Source organism: Elaeis guineensis, chromosome 1, assembly GCF_000442705.2.
Source record: "Elaeis guineensis isolate ETL-2024a chromosome 1, EG11, whole genome shotgun sequence".
NCBI classification, from domain to species: Eukaryota; Viridiplantae; Streptophyta; class Magnoliopsida; order Arecales; family Arecaceae; genus Elaeis; species Elaeis guineensis.
This window is the reverse complement of record NC_025993.2, coordinates 152,228,626-152,245,347: the sequence shown is the minus strand read 5'-3', so window position 1 is coordinate 152,245,347 and position 16,722 is coordinate 152,228,626.

Sequence of the window (16,722 nt, the reverse complement as noted above, 5' to 3'; positions counted from 1 at the left end):
CACCCTCCTCATCTCTAGAGCGACCATCTCGACACTCCCACCAAAATAGACAACTACATTCTCGACACTCTCATTGTGCCACCCACCATTCACGACAATCTTCCTCTCCTTCTCGTGCACATAGTATCAAGAAGGGGAAACAGCCGAGGATGCCTTCTTCTCCTTCTTTGAGCTCTTCAGGGGATTCCACCTCTGGAGTTTTTCAGCAACGATGGCTTGACGACTATGAATGTAAGTTCCAAAAAATTGATCGTCAACTTGTCCAGCTTCAGATGGAAGGTCGGAAGTCTTCTAATGAAATTTTCTAGATGCCTCTGGAGTTTTAGATCTAATAAGATCTCTTCCATATTGTAAAATTATTTTACAAATATGAAAATTATTTTTTGAAAAGCCGAATCCAACCCTCAGCCCAAAATTTAATTAAGAATTAAGAAGTTGTTTTGATTAGATTCTAGGATTGTGAATTAAAGAACCTAAGACACAAACCATAACACATTGGGTTAATGGGTTAGTAGAAATTAGGTCCATTAATTGGGTTAGACCTATGGTTAGATTAAAGATGGACTTAATTAGAGAATTGACTAAATCTAATCAATTATTGTCTTAGATTAGGTCAAAGATTTTCTAGATCAATTACAATAGTTGTAGTTGGTCAAGTCTATGTCTTTAACAAGAACCAAATGGACTTGATTCTTGGCTAAGCGGTCTAGCATGAACTGTTAGGTTGATCTAATCGAAACTAATTAAATCAGTTGGTATCTAAGATAAACCAAACCGATAGTTTTTAATTGGGAGCCCGCTTATCTGGTCATTTCTGATGGTGTCTAAGACAAGCTTTGGCCGACCCTCCTACTGATCGAACTTACCTGGCCTCTTGGTGAAATTATGTTTTGATCAGATCACTTGACTATTCAAGCTGACCCATGTCAGCTAGGTAAATCAATATGACTGATTTAGATGCTCCTAGACCAGCCCTTTTAATGGTCTCCCTTAAACTGACTTGGTGAAGCCAGTGGAAGGATCATGATACGCTGGTTCATCTGACCTCATCCTCTAAATCAATTAAATCCTCTAAAATTATTAGATCCTTAAAATCATAAAGTTATGGAGATAACTGAGTCACAGCCTCCCATTAAGGTGTTTGATAATGAGTCCATTAACTCAATAATCATTGCAGACCCAAAGGCCTGATGATTGTTGACTAATAGAATTATCACTCATCATATGACGACTTGGAAGGGTCTCTCTAATGGTGGTTAGGTGAGCCAACCAAAGTTGAACTTAATCATTCGTTGGTTAGATGCACCAAGTATGGTCATGTTAATGGTTGGACTTAACCAGATCCTTACAGTGGAGGCCAAAGCCTACTGATTAGGTTTCTGAGGTAAAATTAAAATTACTGGAAATTGTTTAGAAAAATAATTGGTTATGAACCTATCCTTAGATGTACATGGGTTGGCCAACCAAAGTTGGGCTTATGTGCAGTCTAAGTGGATTCTAGTACCCACTAAGAAATTAGGGTAATTTCTTGAATTGGAGGTAGAGGCTACCAATTCAAATAAAATAGTGGGAGAAACTTTTTGATTAAAGTCTAAATCTTTAGGTTTAATGAATCAATTACTAATTAGGTTATGATTTTTTTTTGTGCAGATATGGCCACTTTCCTATCACTCCGATCATTGTTAGACAATGATAAGTTGGTAGGATCCAACTTCGGTAGCTGGTACCGAAAGTTGAAGATAGTCCTGGAGTATGAACAGATCCTATATGTGATAATGGATCCTGCACCTGAGGAGCCAGCTGCCAATGCACGTAGAACAGTCAGAGACACTTACCAGAAGTGGCTCGATGATCGGACCACGGTGCGCTGTATCATGCTGGCTGCCATGAGCGACGAGTTTAGTCACAGATTCGAGATGGCTCAGTCAAAGAACATGCTTCAAGTATTGGAGGATGCCTTTGGCATACCCGATGACGTGGAGAGACACAAGACTAGTGCCATCTTCAACGCCAAAATATGGGATGGTGCCTCTGTCACTGATCATGTATTGTACATGATCGAGCTGATGGAACGATTGAGCAAGCTCGGCTTTTCCTTGCATGAGCAGCTTGGGAAAGATGCAATACTGAACTCACTGCCCAAGTCTTATCTCCCATTCCTCACTCATTATAGAATGACAAAGCCTGAAGTAAACTACCATGGGTTACTGGGGTTGCTTCAAAACTTTGAGAAGGATCACCAACTCCACAAGGAGTCGGTAAACTTAGTGGGAGGTTCGTCTTCTGGTTCTCGACCCTTTAAAAAAGAGAAGAAGAACAAGAAGAAAAAAGTGAAAAAGGTGCAATTCAGGCTAGGACATCTGTGCAGGGCCAGACCAAAAAGATCAAACCCGATAAGAGTCAAGCTGAATGCTTCTTTTGCAAGAAGCAGGAGCACTAAAAGAGGAACTGTCCCCAGTACATTGCCTCCATGGACCCGAACAGGTAGAGAAAGCAGCAAGTTGTTGCTGGGCAAGGTATTTATATGATAACTCCTTGCAATTTTTCTATTTGTGATATAACTGACTGGGTATTGGATACCGATAGTCCTTACCATATTTGCAATTTGTTGAAGAGGTTGCAGGTCAGTAGGAGATTCGAGCAAGGCGAGAGGTTCTTGAACGTTGGAGATGAAAAACCAGTTTCAGTTCTAGCATTAGAAATCTTGAAACTTGTATTTGAATCCCATATCGTTGTTCTTATTGATTATTATTTCTGTCCTAGTTTCTTTTTAAATGTCATTTCTATAGGCCTTCTGGTCAAAAATGATTATGAAATTTCAATAAAGAAATAAATTTATAATGTCATTGAGAATGGTGTTACGATTTTTTATGGACAGTTGAACAATGATGTGTATATATTATCACAACCTGTTAATGTAGTCTATTCAACTGGCAAGCACCCTAGATTAGATAGTATGTCAGATATCTACTTATGACACTGTAGGCTAGGTCATATAAACAAGAACAGAATAAACAGATTGACTCAAGAGGGAATCCTCGAAGTCAGTGATTGTGAATCACTTCCAACCTATGAGTCATGTTTTCTTGGTAAAATGATCAAGTCACCTTTTACTGAAAAAGGTGAGAGAGCTACTGAGCTCTTAAACCTAGTACATACTGATGTATGCGGGCCCATGAGTATAAGTGCTAGAGATGGATATTTTTACTTCATAACTTTCATGGATGACCTATCCAGATATGGATATGTCTATCTGATGAAACATAAGTCGGATTCATTTGAAATATTCAAACGATTCTGAAGTGAAATAGAAAAATAAACTGGAAAGAGTATTAAAACTCTTCGATCTGACTGAGGAAGAGAATATCTTTCTAGTGAGTTTCTCACATATCTAGGAGAGAATTGGATTCTCTCCCAGTGGACTCCTCCAGGAATACCACAGCATAATGATGGTCTGAAAGGAGGAATCGGACTCTGTTAGATATGGTCCGATCCATGATGAATTTTGCTAGCTTGCCGATATCCTTCTAGGGATATGCACTCGAATCGGCCTATTATCTGTTAAATAGGGTTTCAAGTAAGTCTGTAATTAAGACTCCATATGAGATATGGATAGGGCTTAAGCCAGCACTTTCACACCTTAGGGTCTGGGGGTGCCCGACCTATATCAAACGATTAGTCATAGACAAACTTGGACCTAGGTCTGACAAATGCACATTCATTGGGTACTCCAAAGAGATGAAAAGATATTTTTTCTACCATGCTGATAAACAAAAGGTGTTCGTCAGTCTTAAGGTAATTTTTTTAGAAAAAAAAATTCTTGGTGAAGGAACCATTACCTCTAAGGTTGAACTTGATGAAGTTCAACAGGTAGAAGGACAGACACCAATAGCTGAACCTGAGTCAGATTTGATTGGATCAGATTCGGAGCCCAATGTACCTGCACTATTAAGACGATCCGATAGAGTACCACATCGCTGGACAGATACTACGGTTTCTTAGTCTGGGACAGTGATCCCATCGAACTCGATGAGAACGATGAGGATCCGATCACCTATATGGATGCAATGCAGAGACCTGATTTCGAGAAATGGCTTGAACCCATAAAATCCGAAATAGAGTTCATGAAGGTCAACGATGTATGGACATTGGTTGACCCACCTGAAGGGGTTAAACCCATTGGGTGTAAATGGATCTTCAAAAGGAAGAGGGGCGCAGACAGAAAGGTGGAGACCTATAAAGCCCGTCTGGTTGCCAAGGGATATCGTCAACGTTATGGTATTGACTATGACGAGACGTTTTTTCCTGTGGTAATGCTCAAATCCATTCGGATAATGCTTGCAATAGCTACCCATCTGGATTATGAGATCTGGCAGATGGATGTATAAACAGCTTTCCTGAATGGAGAGCTGACCGAAGAGGTGTATATGGTATAACCTAAGGGGTTTACATCCACAGATGAGTCTAAAGTATGCAAGCTTCAGAGATCTATTTATGGATTGAAGCAAGCTTCTCGGAGTTGGAACATATATTTTGATAAGGTGATCAAAACGTATGGCTTCATTAAGAATGGAGAAGAGCCCTGCATCTATAAATGAGCAAATGGTCCAGTTGTGGTATTCCTTGTCTTGTACGTGGATGACATTCTCTTAATCGAGAATGACATCCCCGCACTACAGAGAATAAAAGTTTGGTTGTCATCATAGTTCTCCATGAAGGACTTGGGTGAAGCATCCTACATCCTAGGGATGAAGATCTATAGAGATAGATCTAAAAAGATGCTTCGATTATCCCAGTCCATGTACATAGATACTGTGCTGAAGAGGTTCAGCATGAAAAATTTCAAGAAGGGCTATCTACCGATAGGCCATGAAATTTCTCTCTCTAAGAAGGATTGTCCGACAAGTCCTGAAGAGAGAGAGCGTATGAGTAGAGTCCCATATGCTTCGACTGTGGGATCTATCATGTACGCCATGATATGTACAAGACTAGATGTGGCATACTCACTAGGAGTAATGAGTAGATACCAATCTGATCCTGGAGAAAATCACTGGAAAGTGATTAAAGCCATCCTTAAGTATTTGAGAAATACTAAGGACCAATGGTTGGTTTATGACGAGTCAGATCTGAAACTTGTGGGGTTCACAGACTCCAGCTTTCAATCTGACCATGATGATAGCAGAAGCGTGTCGGGTTATATCTTTACTCTGAATGGTGAAGCTATCTGCTGGAAGAGTTTCAAACAGCATACTGTGGCAGACTCTATTTGTGAAGCGGAGTACATCGCAGCATCGGATGCCGCAAAAGAAGCTGTGTGGCTGAGAAAATTTATCAACGAGCTTGGAGTAGCACCCTCCCTCGATGGTCCAGTCCTGCTCTACTGCGACAGCACTGGTGCCATAGCTCAGGCGAAGGAACCCAAAGCACACCAGCGGATGTAGCACATCTTGCATCGCTTCCATCTGGTCCGGAAGATCGTGGATCGAGGTGACGTCGACCTTCAGAAAATCGATGGAAAGAAGAATTTGGCCGACCCCTTCACTAAAGCCCTGACGATAAAGGAGTTCGACAACCACAAGTCGAAGATGGGTATTAGATACTGTGCCGAGTGGCTTTAGGATAAGTGGGAGTTGTTGAAAAATGTATCCCAAAAGTCAATCGTCAAGCTGTTGACGGTTGAGCAACCAAGTATTGTGATTGATTTGTTAATAAATAAAATATATTTTTGATATTTTCATCATAAATCTTCATCTTCTAATGAACTCCGTTGTTATGATGAAGTCCTTAGAGCTATTTAAGTTCGATAAAGAGAGGATTTATCGATTAGTCCTTAAAACTTTTCACGACCACATGATAAGCTGTTAATAAGGATGACAGCTTCTATCGAGCATAGGTCGCTGTAGGCCATATGGGTTGGTTGTCCTTTTAACCAAGGAGTGTGAAGACACTGATATGGCATACAGGTGAGATGTAAAGGTACATCATCATTGAACATGATCAACTCCAGAGCATTCTGCTGTCAAGAATATCTCTGATGGGATATAGGTATAAGTATCCCTTAGACCTGAGATCGCCTCAGTGACTTGCAAGCAACTCACTGTGCTTTGGTACTGGATTAACTGAATTTTTAATTCAAGGACGGAAGGCTTCTGGGCACAGTCAAGTACTTGCGAAGTCAGAGTGTGATCGAGATGGGATTGACCACTCCAAGAGTTGGAGAAGAATGAGTCGCTGTATTTCAATTTAGCAAAATTTTGGCCAGGATAATCCATCAGATGGATTTGATATTTTGAAATACAATATGGACAACCTGATCAGAGTTGACAGTTGAACTCTGAGATGTCCTATGATCATTTTGATCAAGAGGATGAATTATGTAGAAACTATATCCGCATGGATTCTAAGGATGTTGTTCTACACATTCGACCTATCCGATTGGATGGTTGATGAACGATTAAGAATCGTTCTAGGATTAAATGATCAATACGATTGACATTTAACCTAGTACAAGTGTTGCAGGAGGATCGATTAGCAATTTGATTGCTAATTGAATTAATTTGATTAAGCTAATGGGTTGAGATTAAATCTAATTCAATATGATTTAATTAGATTTAGTTTGGGCTTGATTGGTTCAAGTCCAATTGGTTTATTGGATAAGCCAGTTGCAAAGAAAAATTAGTCCTAGTTCAATTAGGATTGGGTCAACCTAATTTCTAATTTGATTAAAAAATTAAATCAGATTTAAATCTAATTTAATCTGATTAAATTAGATTCTTAATTGGGTTAAGATCTATTTTAATTGGGTTGATCTAATTTTGGTTTGATTTGGTTTGAGAAACCAAATTAAAACAAATCATGAGTTAGAATCCTAATAAGACTAGGATTCCACCTTGCGCCACATAAGACCCCCCCACACCCTCTCTCTTATTCCATGCCAATCCTCTCTTATTTTGTGTGACAAAAGTCCTCTCCCAGGTCTCTCTCACATCCACAAAAGGTTTCCTCTCTTCTTTCTTACATGGAAGGTGGTTTGGATCAAATCAAAGAGGAATAAGTTTGGATTTCGAATTCTATGAGATAGAGTTTTAGAAATCCAAAACTCTTTCAATTTTGCATCAAATTTATCCAAATTTTTTTTGAAATTTTTGTGGCTTTTAGGATACATATTGTGCATCCTTTTCTGGTGATCCATGCATGAAAATAAGGAGGAGGTGCTCAAGAGTTGAGCGCCCATTATCTTGCCATGTTTGGATAAGCCTTGACTAGGTATTTGACCTAGACAAGGACTCTATCATATCTCTCTCTATAAAATGAGTTTCATCATGAAATTTTTGAAGAAGATAGAGATTTGAGATACCTTTGGGCCGTCCAAAAATCAGAGAGAAAGACCTTTGGGTCGTGGAGATATAATAGACACAAGATAGGGTGTTTAGAGAGAGAAACGAGAAGAAGAAGAGGGTCTTCTTCTAGGATTGTTTGTTTTCATCTCTTTCCTTCCTCCATCTTGAGTTTTTTGAGAGCATCTCAGATCTGAAACTCTTCCTCCTACTTCTTATCTTTGGAAGAGTCCAAATCAAGAAGAAGAAGGCATCTGATCAACCATCAAAGAAGGATCAGTGCAGTACTAGCATACTGTGCTGATTTTCTGAAGCAGGACTTCTGATCGAGATTCGTGGGCTTGTGTGGACGACCCCTAAAGGTCGGACATGTGTGCGGCTTGCAATATCATCCTTAAGCCCGGATCAGTGAGGTTCGAACGTCTAACTTGCAAGGTAATAGATCTGATCTATTGTTTAATACATACATTAGATGTAGTATAGAAATATGTTGATATAATCAACATGTAGTTCATGCTCTATATATTTTAATTTCTGATTTAATGCTATATAATAATCATGTAATAGGATCTTAGATCTAGAAATTCTCTAGTTTTAAAAAATAAATTTTGATTTATTTTTGTCTTTCGCTACATGATCTTGAAAAAGTTTCAAGATCTAATCCTGAAACCCTAGATCTGGTTCCTTCACTATGAACGTAAGTTCCGAAAAATTGATTGTCAACTTGCCCAGCTTTAGATAGAAGGTCGGAAGTCTTCTAATGACTACGACTTTCATACTGCCCAGCCTCTCTCTCGGCGCATCTTGGATGAACCAATTTTCTCTCGATTCAAGATGTCGCAGATGGAGTCATACGATGGCTCCATCGATCCGATCGATCATTTGGAGAGCTATAAGGCTCTCATGATGATCCAGGGGGCAACCGATGTCCTCTTATGCAATGGCTATCCGATAACTCTTCGAAAGATTGCTCGAGCCTGATATTTCAAGCTTCAGTCGGAGAGCATTAACTCTTTCGAACAGCTTGAATATTCTTTCGTGATCTACTTCAGCACAAGCCGAAGGCCGCCACGGATATCTGACAGTCTTTTTTCAATCAAGCAAGGTGAGACAGAGACATTAAGAGACTTTGTATCTCGTTTCAATATAGCCACACTTAAGGTCAGAGACCTTAATAAAGATATGGCTATATCAGTCATGAAAATGGGTCTGAGGAGATTCAGATTTACATATTCTCTAGATAAAAGTCTCTCCCGAAATTACGCTGAACTTTTAGAGCACGCATTTCAGTATATTCGCTCGGATGAAGCTGCTTCTGACCGATGCCAAACAAATGGAAAAAGTCAGAAGAAGAAACAAAAAAAAAGTGAAGCTCTGGCTGAATAAAGTAAGCCGATTATTGTCAACAAGCGAGCTTCACCTTGACAGCGGAGTTCGAAGTCGAACAACTTGGATGGGTATAACTCCTACACTCCTCTCTCTGCTCTCCATGCACAAATCCTAATGGAGATCAAAGGAGAAGAGTAATTACGACATCCCCCACCAATGAAAGCACCATCGAGAAGTCGAGACAGGAAGAAGTACTGTCGGTTCTATCATGATCACGATTACGATACTGAATAGTGCATCTAGCTTAGGGATGAGATAGAGATCCTGATTCGACGAGGCTACTTTAGAAAATTATGATGTGATCACCCAACTCAATCTCCCACCGATCGACAACCTCATCCACAAGCTGAGGAGAAACTCAACAATCGACCAATGATGGAAGTAATCAACATGATCTTCGAGCGACAGAAGAATTGGGGGGCAACTTTCGAAGAAGAGTCGACGAAGAAATGATGACTCGATAATGTAATAATTTTTTCGAAAGAAGATATTCGGAGAATTCAAACTTTCTATGATAATGCTGTCGTTGTCTCGACAACGATAGCTAATTATGATATAAAAAAAATTAGTAGATAATGAAAGCTCGATGGATGTATTGCTTTATTCAATTTTTTCTTGAATGTGATTGTTGACTGATCGACTTAGAAGAATTTCGCCGTCATTGGTCGGTTTCATAGGAGATGCAGTAACTGTGGAGGGAGAAATCACTCTCTCATTAACTGCAAAAATTGAACCACAACAGAATAATGTTCTCGTGATATTCACGGTTGTCCAAGTTCTCTCGGCTTATAATGCTATACTCGGACGATCTGGATTGAATGCTCTAAGAGCAATAGTCTCAACTTATCATCTACTAGTCTGATTTTCAATAAGAAACAGAGTCGGAGAGATGCGTGAAGATCAATAACTTGTCTGATGCTGCCTCCTAGTTTTCATACAAAATAATCAACCCAAAGACTCTTTGTCCATCAATAAATTGGATCAAAGAGAAAATGAAGAAAGGGGTAAACCAGTCGAACAACTGATTTTCATCCCATTAAAAGGAGAAGATCCTGAGAAGACGGTCCAAATTGGATCGCAGCTATCTGATCCGGAGCGGCAGCAACTAATAAATCTACTCAAGGCAAATATCGATATTTTTACTTGATCGACTACCAATATGTCAGTCATTCCTCCGGAAGTAATAATCCATCGGCTAAACATTGATCCAAAGGTTAAGTCGGTGAGACAAAAGAAAAGATCTTTTGCTCCTGAAAGGCAGAATTTTATTGATGAAGAAATCAACAAACTCCTCGCAATTGGCTTCATCAGAGAAGCTACCTATTCTGATTGGCTTGCCAATATAGTGATGGTGAGAAAAACTAATGAAAAATGAAGAATCTGCATTGACTACACAAATCTAAATGAAGCTTGTCCGAAAGATAGTTTTTTTTTTATCAAAAATTGATCAACTAGTTGATGCGACTTTGGAGCACCGACTCTTAAGCTTTATGGACACCTTTGCAGGCTACAATCAGATTTAGATGGCACCCGAAGATGAAGAGCACACAACCTTCGTAACTGACAAAGGGATCAACTGCTATAAAGTAATGCCTTTTGATTTAAAAAATACTGGAGCCACATATCAATGGCTAGTCAACAAAATCTTCAAGACATAGATCGGACGAAATATGAAAATATATGTGGATGTCATACTGGTGAAAAGTCCTCAAACTACTGATCATATTTGGGACCTAGGAGAAGCCTTCAGCACACTTCGACAACATCAGATGAAGTTGAATCTGACAAAGTGTGCGTTCAGAGTAACTTCTGAAAAATTTCTCGAATTTCTCATATCACAACAAGGAATCAAAGTCAATCCTTAGAAGATAAAGGCTATCATTAATATGAAGTATCATAGTTTCAAGAAAGAGATACAGCAGCTCAATGGAAGAATCGTCGTACTCAGTCGATTCATATCATGGTCAATAAAAAGATGCTTATCTTTTTTCAAGATCTTGAAACAATCAAATGACTTCATATGGTCAGACGAGTGTTGAAAATCCTTTGAAGACCTAAAAAGATATTTGACATCTCCACCGCTGCTTACAAAACCAAAGGTCAGAGAAATTTTGTATCTCTACTTGACGACATCGATGAAAGCAGTTAGTTGGATGCTTGCCGAAGAGAATGAAAATTGAATTCAACGATCAATCTACTACACTAGCAAAGTACTTCACAATGCTGAAGTGAGATATTCAAGAGCGGAGAAAAAGATCTATGCTCTGATCATATCATCACAGTGACTTCATCCATATTTTCAAGTACATTATATTGTTGTCTTGATAGATCAGCCATTGAAGGCAATCTTGCATCGACCTAATACATCAGATCAAATGATAAAGTGGATGATAAAGCTTGATGAATTTGATATATAATATCATCCATGTTCATCAATGAAGGCACAAATTTTGGCTGACTTCATCGTCGAATGTACAGTATCAGATAATAATCCTGAGGATGAAGTTAATGACAAAATAAAATAGGCCACAATGTTCGAACCTGACTTGACATCGATATAGGTGCTACATATTGATGGAGCATCTAATGCACAGGGCAGCAGAGCCAGTTTCATCCTCACCAATTTCAAAAGGGTTATTACTATATACGCCATTCGATTCAATTTTAAAGCTTCGAATAACCAAGCCGAATATAAAGCACTCTTGGCCAACTTAAAATTTGTCAAGGAGTTTGATATCGACAATTTGAAGGTATTCACTGACTCATAATTGATTGCTGGACAGGTTAAAGGAGAGTTTGAAATTTAAGAGTCCATTATGATGAAGTATCTTCAGAAGGTGAAAGATCTTACCTCAGTCCTAAAATATTTTGAGATCTTTCACATCTCAAGGATAGAAAATACTCGAGCCGATGCACTTTCATGATTCGCAACTACCTCTTTCAATTTGTTGGATCAGATATTTATAGAATCCTTGAACAGTCGAGTATTAATAAAGTCGAGGAAGTGCTATAAATCACTAATGAGCCAAGCTGAATAGATCTGATTGTCCAGTATATGACTGATGGAACTCTCCCTACGGATCCTTTAGAAGCCAAACGACTCAGATGGATGGTCTCTCAATATATTTTGATGGATGGTCAATTATATAAAAGGTTATTCTCTCTTCTCTTATTGAAGTGTTTGGGACCAACAGATGCCGATTTTGCACTCAAAGAAGTTCACGAAGGAATTTTTGAAAATCACTTGAGGGGCAAATCACTAGCTTACAAAATCCTTCGATAAGAATATTATTGGCCCACCATGAAGAAAGATACAGCTGAATTCATCCGAAGCTATAAACCATGTCTGAAATATGTAAATATACAACATCAACTGGCCAGTCAGTTGACATCAATTATTGCATCATGGTCCTTCGCACAATGGAGAATTGATATTCTTGATCCTTTTTCCTCGACATCTGATCAGAAAAAATTCATAATGATCTCCATCGATTACTTCACCAAGTGAGAATAAGATGGAAGACTTCATTCAGAAATCAATCATATGTACATTCGGTCTATCACACACCATCATCACTGATAATGGTCGGTAATTCGATAATCAAATTTTAAAAAATTTTCTATAAAATTTCACATTACGTACAAGCTCACATCAGTCGGCCATCCACAATCCAACGAAGAGGTGAAAGTAATAAATCGAACAATTCTATATGGACTCAAGATCAGACTGAATGAAGCTAAAGACCTCTGGATGGAAGAATTATATCCGATCTTATGGACATACTGAACGACTTCTCGTATATCAATGGGAGAATCATCATTCAATCTGGCTTATGGAACAGAAGTGATGATCCCGCTTGAGATCGAATTACTATCAGCAAGAGTAGAATAATACAGTGAGTCGAGTAATTCAGAATGTCGGAAAGCTAATCTAGATCTACTTCCAGAAGTTCGACAATAAGTTCAACTTCGGATGTCAGTATATCGGCAAAGAGTAGTTCGATATTATAATGCAAAAGTTAAATCGAAGGTCTTCTATTTAAAAGATCTGGTCCTAAGAAAAACTGAACTTTCAAAACCTCTGGATCAGAAAAAGTTATCTCCGAATTGGGAAGGGCCTCACAGAATAACCGAAATACTTAGACCGAATGCATATCGGCTGAAAACTCTTGAGAGAGCAGCTATTCTTCGAACGTGAAATACTGACAATCTAAAGATGTATTATCAATAAAGCTATACATATATACAATATTCAGAATGAAATATTGAATTTTAGAATCATGAAAGCATCAGCCAACTACAAAGTGAGTTTAGACCGATAAATAGACAGTCAATTTCTATCTATTATATTTTAATTTTTTACTGTAAAAATTGACATATCAACTATATTTTGGCTTTCACTGTAATAGCCAAAATACCGACTATATCTCGATATCGACTATATCTCAACTTTCCACTGAAAAAGCTGACTCTAGTTGAACAACTATTATGCCGACTTAGTCCTAACTAAGCGGAATATCATACCAATACGATCTAAGTCGAATTAGAATTATACCGATTTGACTACGATCGGTCGAAAGATATTCGGCTTACCATCAATTATCAAATAACCTTACGTACTAAACTCGACTAAGGTCGGACTAAAGATATTCAGTTTATGATCGCTTATCCTAATACTTAAGTACGTCAATGGATGTTCGATTAACGAATGAATTCTATAATTACTATTAGATGTTCGACTTGCTGATTGATATTCAGTAATTGAAAAATAATTCTATGACATTGCAGATATACAAAGAAAGAGAGTCTATACTTGAAAAATTCTTTCATTCATTCATTGAAAAGAAAGTTACAAAATTGAATTGAAGTCCGATTACAAAAATTTTGAGTATAAAAAGAAAATAAAAAATTGTATCGATCATCAATCGCCATCTCCATCTCTTTGTTCTGGTGTGGCATCGGGGACTTGAACAACTTCTGGTGCTGTCGGTGCTCCATCTTCGATCGGCATGGCTTCTTCAACAGCTCCATCTTTCGAGATAGGAGGGATGATGCTGCTCAAGTTAAAATCTGGATACAATTTTTTGACTGTATCTCGATCGTTCTCGTACCCGATGCAGTAAGAGGCGAACCCACCTTCGAGGATCTCTTCCTTGAACTCTTTTGAATTCTTGAAGTTCTTGATGGCATGGTTCAAAGCCTCCCTTGCCAACTCTGCTTCCACTCTCGTCAGCTCTACGTCCGCTCTTCTGGAAGCCGATTCATCATCGACCAGTGCCAACCTTTCTAGGATGGCCCGATGTCTTCCACATTCGGCTTTGAGTTCGTTGATGCATCCATCTCTCTCTTTGAAGCCGATGGATAGAATACTTCTTGCCCTTGATCCTCGACTCAAAAGATAAGAGGCCTTGACGAGCCGACTCAAGTTTGGCTCCAGAAGATTGAAGATCGACAATCAGACGGGAGATTTCCTCCCGAAGCTTCACCTCCCACTCGATCACCGTCCGAAGTTGTTCAAGGTAGCTGCCTTCTCAGCATTGGTGACCGCCACTTTGTCCATCCATATCCGATGGAAGTCGGCAACCTTTCGATAGCCGATCTTCAAGTTGAACATGTCGTGTGCCAACTGCAAGCAGAAGATAAGTTGGATCAGATAAAAAAAAGATGTGAAGAAAAACTTACCCCGAGTATCAATGGGTAGAAAGAGAAAAATATCTCAACGACAGTTTTGTTCTTTCTATTCTCCCGATCAGTCAGAAAAAGAGCAGCTTCGATGAGCTGCTTGGCCAAAGCCGGATTGGCCAAGGCCGAGTCATCCTCAAAAACTCTGATGTCAAAATGAACAGTATGACCCGTCGATGATCCATCATCTGCCGAAGTCGCCGGTGCCTTCCCCCGATCTTTTGTCGGCAGCCCCACGCTTGAAAATATGAGGAAATCAGAGCTCGACTGCACCCAGGAGGGTTCCACTGAAGGAACCACCGGTGCAGCCATTGATTGTTCCAGCACGGCCACGACTTCCGCCTCGATCCGAACCTCAGTTGGTGGAGCTGTCGATGGTGCTACAACAGCTCCATCTTCTTCTACCGTCCCACCCTCAACAGACAACACTTCAGAGAGTGCTGTCGGGGCCGACAGTGCCAAAACTGGCTCAGAAACTGACACCAACAGTATGTCAGATTTTCTTGCCGGTGGAGGAGCTGCCTGACCCTTCTTCGACGGTTGGGAGGGTCCGGCTTCAAATGCTGCCTTCTTCTTGACAGCATGCTGATGAATATTGATGGCTGATACTCGTATCCTTGGCTGCATAGTTGCAATCAGAATAAAAAATTAGTACAGTTCAGAAATAAATAAAGAAAAAATAAAAATGATTGACTATACTATACCTAAAGTGGTGACCGAACTAAGGCTGACATTGTAGAGAGCTTGTTCGGTCATCAGCTCTCTTTACAGCGATACTATCACATCCTTCAGTCGGTAGAAATCCTCCCGATCGTCGATCTCTATCCGACTGTTCTCATTGGAGTCGGTCCTTGGATCACCCCAGCATGAAGGAAAACCCCAGGAAAAAGAAGAGGAAATAAAAAAGAATTGGTTCTTCCATTCATGAATGGACGAAGGAAGATTGGTGATGAAGGAAAGACCTTTTCTTGGATTGAAGAACCACCAATCATTGGCCTTAGAATGTGGATGAAGAATAAAAAAGGTACGAAAAAGAGAAGGATGAGATTCGATCGGTATTAATCGATACAGCAAAGTAAAATTAATTATCAGTCGGATCGAATTTGATGCTAGCTGAGTAGGACAAAGATCGTAGTAGTCAAAAAAATTTCGAACAAACTTCAGAATCGAAAATCGAAGATCGATCCGAAGATCTTTGACGTAGAAGGCAACCTGATCCAGAGGAGGAAAGTTTCTCCGACCATCGGAGTCAGGAGCGAACAACTGATACTACTCTGAGATACGATACTGCTCCTGGAGCTGCTCAACATTAGGTCTGGATAGGGAAGAAGCTTTCACTTTCGAACCCGAAGGAGATTCGTTGGTCGGATTTCCCGACCGACTACCCCGACTAGAAGAAGCCCTAGCCATAAAAGGAGGAAAACCAAAGAAGACCCTAAAACAAAAAGGGGAGATGAATTCAAAGGATGAAAAATTGGATCTGAAAGCTAAAAAAGAAGTGGAGAAGGGACCCTGGAGCTCTCTAGTACTGGGGCGACCTTCCGACAGAGCTTCCGCAGCAGAGGATGGTGACAAAATACAAAGTAAAAGTTTGGCTGAAAGCGATCCTATATATATAGAATCCATCAACGGTCCAGATGAAGGTGGTCGAATCGAAATCTCGTCAGATGACGACACGTGGCAATATCCGAACCAACCATTGGTCGGACGGTTCGATGCACCTGCTCCTGATCGTGCCACCTCACCATCATCTGCGTGAACAGCTCCAACCCAATGATGTTCGGACACATAACCAAGATCTACTAGTCAAAATCGTATCGTCTAGTGCCGAATTATTTTTCTGAAATGACGCTCGGTACCAAATTATCCTGTCAAAATGACAGTCCAATAATGATTCTGTAGCTATCGAAACAACAAAATAGTCGGAGAACCTCGTACTCCAAAAAGACTAGCAGTTAAGCCGAGGCTTGAGGCAACACGTGATGACTCTCTTCATCTAACATGACAGACCACGTGATAATATACACGTCGGATCACTTTAGACTTGGGAGTGGGGGGCAACTGTTGGGATAAGTCAACCGACCCCCGACTCCAACTCTACATCGGCCGCATGAACATATTACGCTGACTTATGATCGGTGAACCGATCTATAGTCGGCTACTATCAACCATCAACTAACAATTTGATTAACTCCCGATCGAAAACCATCGGCACATCAGAGTTACCGGCCGATACTCATTCAGGTCTACTATCGACTTATCAGTATTACCAATATATAGTCGACCTATCTGCTCAACACACCCTAACCGTTAT